The sequence below is a fragment of the Oncorhynchus mykiss genome, chromosome 3 (genome assembly GCF_013265735.2).
Source record: "Oncorhynchus mykiss isolate Arlee chromosome 3, USDA_OmykA_1.1, whole genome shotgun sequence".
NCBI lineage: Eukaryota > Metazoa > Chordata > Actinopteri > Salmoniformes > Salmonidae > Oncorhynchus > Oncorhynchus mykiss.
In genome coordinates, this window is record NC_048567.1 from 70,875,614 (window position 1) to 70,884,328 (window position 8,715).

Sequence of the window (8,715 nt, forward strand, 5' to 3'; positions counted from 1 at the left end):
AGAGTGTGCAAATGAGGTAAGACACGGGAGGCAATAAATAGGCCAATAGTGGCGAAGTAATTACAATTTAGCAATTAAACACTGGAGTGATAGATGTGCAGAAGATGAATGTGCAAGTAGAGGTTATGGGGTGCAAAGAAGAAAAAAATACAAAACAAATTTACAGTATGGGGATGAGGTAGTTGGGTGGGCTATTTGCAGATGGGCTTTGTACAGGTGCAATGATATGTAAGCTGCTCTGAAAACTGATGCTTAAAGTTAGTGAAGGAGATATGAGTCTCCAGCTTCAGTGATTTTTGCAATTCGTTCCAGTCATTGGCAGCAGAGAACTGGAAGGCGGCCAAACGAGGAATTGGCATTGGGGATGACCAGTGAAATATACCTGCTGGATCGCGTGCTATGGGTGGGTGCTGCTATGGTGACCAGTGAGCTGAGATAAGGTGGGGCTTTACCTAGCAAAGACTTATAGATGACATGGAGCCAGTCAGTTTGGCGACGAATATGAAGCGAGGGCCAGCCAACGAGAGCATATAGGTCGCAGTGGTGGGTAGTATATGGGGCTTTGGTGACAAAACGGGTGCCACTGTGATAGACTGCATCCAATTTGCTGAGTAGAGTGTTGGAGGCTATTTTGTAAATTACATCGCTGAAGTCAAGGATTGGTAGGATAGTCAGTTTAACGAGGGTATGTTTGGCAGCATGAGTAAAGTATGCTTTGTTGCGAAATAGGAAGCCGATTCTAGATTTAATTGTGGATTGGAGATGCTTAACGTGAGTCTGGAAGGAGAGTTTACAGTCTAACCAGACACCTAGGTATTTGTAGTTCTAAGTCAGAACCTTCCAGAGTAGTGATGCTAGATGGGCGGGCATGTGCGGGCAGCAATCGGTTGAAAAGCATGCATTTAGTTTTACTTGGAGGCCACGGAAGGAGAGTTGTATGGCATTGAAGCTTGTCTGAAGGTTAGTTAACACAGTGTCCAAAAAAGGGCCAGAAGTATACAGAATGGTGTCGTCTGCATGAATAGCGACATCATTGATGTATACAGAGAAAATGTTGGCCCGAGAATTGAACCCTGTGGCACCCCCATAGAAACTGCCAAAGGTCCGGACAACAGGCCCTCCGATTTGACACACTGAACTCTGTCTGAGAAGTAGTTGGTGAACCAGGCAAGGCAGTCATTTGAGAAACCAAGGCTATTGAGTCTGCCAGAACGTGACTATGAGTTATAACTAGGAAAGAACGTGACTATTAATTACAACTAGGAAAGAACTTGACTATTTTATTTTAGTCATCGGCTTCATCAGTAAGTTCATCGACGACATCATCCCCACAGTGACTGTACGTACATATCCCAACCAGAAGCCATGAATTACAGGCAACATCCGCATCGAGCTAAAGGCTAGAGCTACCGCTTTCAAGGAGCGGAGACTAATCTGGAACCTTTTTAAGAAATCCCGCTATGCCCTCAGACGAACCATCAAACAAGCAAAGTGTCAATAAAGGATTAAGATTGAATCCTACTACACCGGCTCTGACGCTCGTCGGATGCGGCAGGGCTTGAAAACTATTACGGACTACAAAGGGAAACCCAGACACGAGCTGCCCAGTGACGCAAGCCTACCAGAAAAGCTAAATGCCTTTTACGCTCGCTTCGAGGCAAACAACACTGAAGTATGGACGACAGCACCAGCTGTTCTGAATGACTGTGTGATAACGCTCTCAGCTCTTTAACCAGGCCAACATTCACAAAGCCGCTGGGCCAGACGAATTACCAGAACGTGTATTCAAGGCATGCGCGGACCAACTATCAAGTATCTTCACTGACATTTTCAACCTCTCCCTGACCGAGTTTGTAATACCTAAATCTTTCAAGCAGACCACCATAGTCCCTGTGCCCAAGGAATCAAAGGTAACCTGCCTAAATCCTTACCGCCCCGTGGCACTCACGTCTGTAGCCATGAAGTGCTTTGAAAGGCTGGTCATGGCTCACATCAACAGCATCCTCCTGGACACCCTAGACCCACTCCAATTCGCAAACCGCCCCAACAGATCCACAGATGATGCAATCTCAATCGCACTCCACACTGCCCTTTCTCACCTCGACAAAAGGAACATCTATGTGAGAATTCTGTTCATTGACTACAGTTCTGCATTCAACACCATAGTGCCCACGAAGCTCATCACTAAGCTAAGGACTCTGGGACTAAACACCTCCCTCTGCAACTGGATCCTGGACTTCCTGACAGGCTGCCATAGGTGGTAAGAGTAAGCAACAACACGTATGCCACACTGATCCTCAACACTGGGGCCCCTCAGGGATGTGTACTTAGTCAAAGTAGCTGATCGTGGACTACAGGAAAAGGCGGGTCAAACACGCCCCCATTAACATTGACGGGACTGTAGTGGAGTGGGTCGAGAGTTTCAAGTTCCTTTGTGTCCACATCACCAACGAACTATCATGGTCCAAACATACCAAGACAGTCGTGAAGAGGGCACGAGAAAGCCTTTCCCCCTCAGGAGTCTGAAAAGATTTGTCATGGGTCCCCAGATCCTCAAAAGTTTATACAGCTGCACCATTGAGAGTATCCTGACTGGTTGCATCACCGCCTGTTATGGCAACTGCTCGGCATCTGACCGTAAGGTGCTACAGAGGGTAGTGTGAACGGCCCAGTACATCACTGGGCCCAAGCTTCCTGCCATCCAGGACCTATATAATAGACAGTGTCAGAGGAAAGCCCATAAAATTGTCAGAGACTCCAGTCACCGAAGTTATAGATTGTTTTCTCTGCTACCGCACGGCAAGCGGTACTGGAGTCTAGGACCAAAAGGCTCTTCAACAGCTTCTACCCCCAAGCCATAAGAGTGCTGAACAATTAATAAAATTGTTACTGGACAGTTTACATTGACCCCCCCCCCCCCCCCTCCCTTTTGTACACTGCTGCTACTCGCTATCTATGCATAGTCACTTCACCCCCACCTAGTACATGTACAAATTACCTCAACTAACCTGTAACCCCGCACACTGACTCAGTACCAGTGTCCCCTGTATATAGCCTCCTTATTGTTATTTTTATTGTTTTACTTTTTATTATTACTTTATATTTTAGTCTACTTGGTAAATCTTTTTTTTAACTCTTCTTGAACTGCACTGTTGGTTAAGGGCTTGTAAGTAAGCATTTCACGATAAAGTCCACATTTGTTGTATTTGGCACGTGACAAATACATTTTGACTTGATTAGATTTGACATCATAACCACACAAATACATCACAACTACAAAACGTCATCACAACTGATACAGCTCTAGGGTTCAGAGGGTAATCCTAACAAAATAAAATAATAAAAACCTGTCGTGTACAATTATCAGTTTCTATTCAGGTTTATGTCACCCATTCATTGTCAGTTAGAGACACAGTAGGACCCAAAAGCATAATCAGTGCTCTAACTCTCCCTTGTGCTGGTCTGGAGCAATGAAGTGGTGACGTAGGGTACTGTACTAAAGCACAAAGTCCTGCGGCGCAAGCTCGCAACTTTTAAAGGAGGAACCACTGTACACACATGACTGACCAGCTGGCACATAAACACTTCACAAGGTGACTGACAGAGTGACATATATGACAACAAAAAAAAATGGCAGGTGGGCACACATACAGTGGATATGTGAAAGGGACATGTGGCAGCGCTGACACTAAGCAAACAGAATAGAGTAACATTCCTCCCCCAGCTGGCCCGGGGCAAATATGCCACCCAGGGGAGGGGTCAGAGGTCACACAGGAAGTATACCGGACCAGAACCCCCTGGTCGACTGACGTTTATAAGACAAACGCTTCATACTGTAAAGAGAGAGCGAGAGAGAGAGAGAGAGAGAGAGAGAGAGAGAGAGAGAGAGACAGAGAGAGAGAGAGACAGAGAGAGAGAGAGAGAGAGAGAGAGAGAGAGAGAGAGAGAGAGAGAGAGAGCGAGAGAGGAATGAGAGAGAGAGAGTTGAGGGGATCCATCTTTGACAGGTATATCACTGCGCTTCCTACTGTTACAAACCAGTGGCATGTCAAAGTGTGTCTCATGGGCTCAGTATTTACTACACACCGACTACTGCTTTACTTCACACAACATGTCTGGAGTACACACACACACAACCTTTTAGATCACAGACAAAATGTCTGGGTCATGTTGTATCTCCACTGTTAAATCACAAACACACAATGTCTGGAGCTCATCATTACTGACAGGGACCAATGTGTGTGTATAAACCTGTGTGATCAAACACACTGTCTGGAGAAACAGAAAACACCATCTACACACTCGAGAATAAATATAACCAAAGATGAGAGAGAGAGTCAGAAAACACTAACTTCAGGCTGTAGCATCTGTCCATCCATACTGTCACTATGATGTAATTCTGTCTGATATTGTACAAGTTATCAACAACAAACTTCACCATAATAGGAGCTTCTATCAAATAAAGAACGTGCATGATACCAAAGGAACGAACCATGACGTGTGTGTGTGTGTGTGTGTGTGTGTGTGTGTGTGTGTGTGTGTGTGTGTGTGTGTGTGTGTGTGTGTGTGTGTGTGTGTGTGTGTGTGTGTGTGTGTGTGTGTGTGGCCTGGAAACATTTGGGAACATGGTCCAATCTTTTGTCACCTTTTCTTGCCACCTCTCCTCTATGCCACCTCTCCTCTATGCCATCTCTCCTCTATGTCACCTCTCCTCTATGTCACCTCTCCTCTATGTCACCTCTCCTCTATGTCACCTCTCCTCTATGCCATCTCTCCTCTATGCCACCTCTCCCCTATGTCACCTCTCCTCTGTCACCTCTCCTCTGTCACATCTCCTCTATGTCACCTCTCCTCTATGCCACCTCTCCTCTATGCCACCTCTCCTCTATGTCACCTCTCCTCTATGCCACCTCTCCTCTATGCCATCTCTCCTCTATGTCACCTCTCCTCTATGTCACCTCTCCTCTATGTCACCTCTCCTCTATGCCATCTCTCCTCTATGCCACCTCTCCCCTATGTCACCTCTCCTCTGTCACCTCTCCTCTATGCCACCTCTCCTCTATGCCACCTCTCCTCTATGTCACCTCTCCTCTATGCCACCTCTCCTCTATGCCACCTCTCCTCTATGTCACCTCTCCTCTATGCCACCTCTCCCCTCCTCTAAGTGTCTCACTTAGCTATTTAGAAAACCTTGTAGATAACAAGAACACTCTTCTCTCCAAAATAAACCTGTCTGCTAGGTAACAAGGATACACACCTCTCTCCAAAATAAACCTGTCTGCTAGGTAACAAGGATACACACCTCTCTCCAAAATAAACTACTGTATAATATTCATGTATATTAGCTATTAGCTAACTTACACAATCATATGGATTTCTTATACATGCCTGTTTGCGTATGTGTGTTCACGCCCATACGTTTGTGTACGTGTGTGTGTGTGCATTTCATAAGGTGCAAATGTTACAGTGTGCTATATGAGTACACATGGAGCTCAGGGTCTGTGTTTTATACAGAACTGGTGAGAAAATAAAGCTTCAGCCTGAGCAGGTCTGTAGTTATAACTAGGACAGAACATGACTATTAGTTATAACTAGGACAGAACGTGACTATTAGTTATAACTAGGACAGAACGTGACTATTAGTTATAACTAGGACAGAACATGACTATGAGTTACAACTAGGACAGAACGTGACTATTAGTTACAACTAGGAAAGAACGTGACTATTAGTTACAACTAGGACAGAACGTGACTATGAGTTACAACTAGGACAGAACGTGACTATGAGTTAAAACTAAGGCAGAATGTTTTTTTCTGGTCAGGGCCCTATGTTCAGGAAAATTCTAACATTTGTGAAAAATGTGCTCAACCCCCTGAGTCAAGACATGTTAGAATCACCTTTGTCAGCAATAACAGCTGTGATTCTTTCTGGGTAAGTCTTAAAGAGCTTTCCACACCTGGATTGGGCAACATTTTCTCATTATTGTTTTCAAAATTCTTTAAGCTCTTTCAAATTGGTTGCTGATCGTTGCTATTTTATTTGCCATTTTCAGGTCTTGCCATAGTTTTTCAAGTAGATTTAAGTCAAAACTGTAACTTGGCCACTCAGGAACATTCACTGTCTTCTTTCAAAGCAACGCAAGTGTAGATTTGGCCTTGTGTTTTAGGTTATTGTCCTGCTGAAAGGTGAATTAATCTCCCAGTGTCTGGTGGAAAGCAGACTGAACCAGGTTTTCCTCTAGGATTTTGCCTGTGCAGGGCTCATTCCGTTTCTTTATTATCCTGAAAAACTCCCCAGTCCTTAACGATTACAAGCATACGGAAAACATGATGCAGCCACACCTATGTTTGAAAGTAGAGTGGTACTCAGTAATGTGTTGTATTAGATTTGCCCCAAACATAACAGTTTGTATTCAGGACAAAAAGTTAATTGCTTTGCCACATTTTTTTACAGTATTACTTTAGTGCCTTGTTGCAAATGATGCATGTTTTAGAATATTTGTATTCTCTACAGTATTCTCTACAGGCTTACTTCTTTTGACTCTGTCAATTAGGTTACCATTGTGGAGTAACTACAATGTTGCTGATGTATCCTCAGTTTTCTACCACAGCCAATAAACTCTGTAACAGTTTAAAGCCCCCATTTTCATCGACGGGGCTGTAGTGGAGCAGGTTGAGAGCTTCAAGCTCCTTGGTGTCCACATCACCAACAAACTAGAATGGTCCAAACACACCAAGACAGTCGTGAAGAGGGCACGACAAAACCTATTCCCCTCAGGAGACTGAAAAGATTTGGCATGGGTCCTCAGATCCTCAAAAGGTTTTACAGCTGCACCATCAAGAGCATCCTGACTGGTTGCATCACTGTCTGGTACGGCAACTGCTTGGCCTCCGACCGCAAGGCACTACAGAGGGTAGTGCGTACCACCCATTACATCACTGGGGCTAAGCTGCCTGCCATCCAGGACCTCTACACCAGGCGGTGTCAGAGGAAGACCCTAAAAATGGTCAAAGACCCCAGCCACCCTAGTCATAGACTGTTCTCTCTGCTACCGCATGGCAAGTGGTACCGGAGCGCCAAGTATATGACCAGAAGGCTTCTCAAGACTCCTGAACAGCTGATCAAATGGCTACCTGGACAATTTGCATTGTGTCCCCCCCTGCCAACCCCTCTTTTACGCTGCTGCTACTCTGTTTATCATATATATATGCATAGTCACTTTAACTATACATGCATGTACGTACATATTACCTCAATTAGCCCAACTAACTGGTGCCCCGGCACATTGACTCTGTACCGGTATCACCTGTATATAGCATCGCTACTGTTATTTTCACTGTCATTTTAGTTTATTTTTTATTATTTCTTAAGTTATCTATTGTTTACCTAATACCTATTTTTTACTTAAAAATTGCACTGTTGGTTAGGGCTTGTAAGTAAGGTCCCTCAGTTGAGCAGTGAATTTCAAACACACATTCAACCACAAAGACCAGGAAGGTTTTCCAATGTCCAACAACTTCCGCCGAAGTCGGTCCCTCTCCTTGTTCGGGCGGCGGTTCGGCAGTCGACATCACCGGCCTTTTAGCCATCGCCGATCCACTTTTCATTTTCCATTTGTTTTGTCTTTGTTTTACACACCTGGTTTCAATTCCCCAATTACATGTTCATTATGTAACCCTCTGTTTTCCCCATGGTTTTTGTGCGTGAATGTTTTATGTATGTTCAGTCCGTTATTATTCCTCGTTAAGAAGGGCACCTATTGGTAGATTGGTTAATAAACTTTGATTTGATTGGTCTCATGGTGAAATCCTTGAGTGGTTTCCTTTCTCTCTGGCAACTGAGTTTGGAAGGACGTCTGTATCTTTATAGTGACTGGATGTATTGATAATTCATCCAAAGTGTGATTACCTTCACCGTGCTCAAAGAGATATTCGATGTCTGCTTTTAAAATGTTTTACCAATCTACCAATAGGTGCCCTTCTTAGCGAGGCATTGGGAAACCTCCCTGGTCTTTGTGGTTGAATGTGTATTTGTAATTCACTGCTCAATTGAGGGACTTTACAGATAATTGTACATGTGGGGTACAGAGATGAGGTAGTCATTCAGAAATCATGATTAACACTATTATTGCACACAGAGTGAGTCCATGCAATTTATTATGTGACTTGTTAAAAAGCTGATTTTTACTCCTGAATTTATTTAGGCCATAACAAAGGGGTTGAATACTTTTTTATTGAATCAAGAGCTTTCAGCTTTTCATTTGTAATTCATTCGAACAACATCATTTTACTTTGACATTGTGTGTTACGTTAGATGAAGACCAAGGTGCAGCATGGTACGCATACATTATACTTTTATTTTAAATTACACCAAAAAACCTCAAAATAAAAAACGAACGTAAAGCTATATGCAGTGCAGAAAGCAACTACACACAAACAAGATCCCACAACTGAAGGTGGGAAAAAGTGCTGCCTAAGTATGATCCCCAATCAGACACAACGATAGACAGCTAGCTGCCTCTGATTGGGAACCATACCCGGCCAACAAAGAAATAGACAAACTAGAATGCCCACCCAAGTCACACCCTGACCTAACCAAATAGAGAAATAAAAAGGCTCTCTAAGGTCAGGGCATGACATTGTGGGCTATTGCTTGTAGACCTTTGACAAAATATATCAATTTAACCTATTTTAAATTCAGGCTGTAACACAACA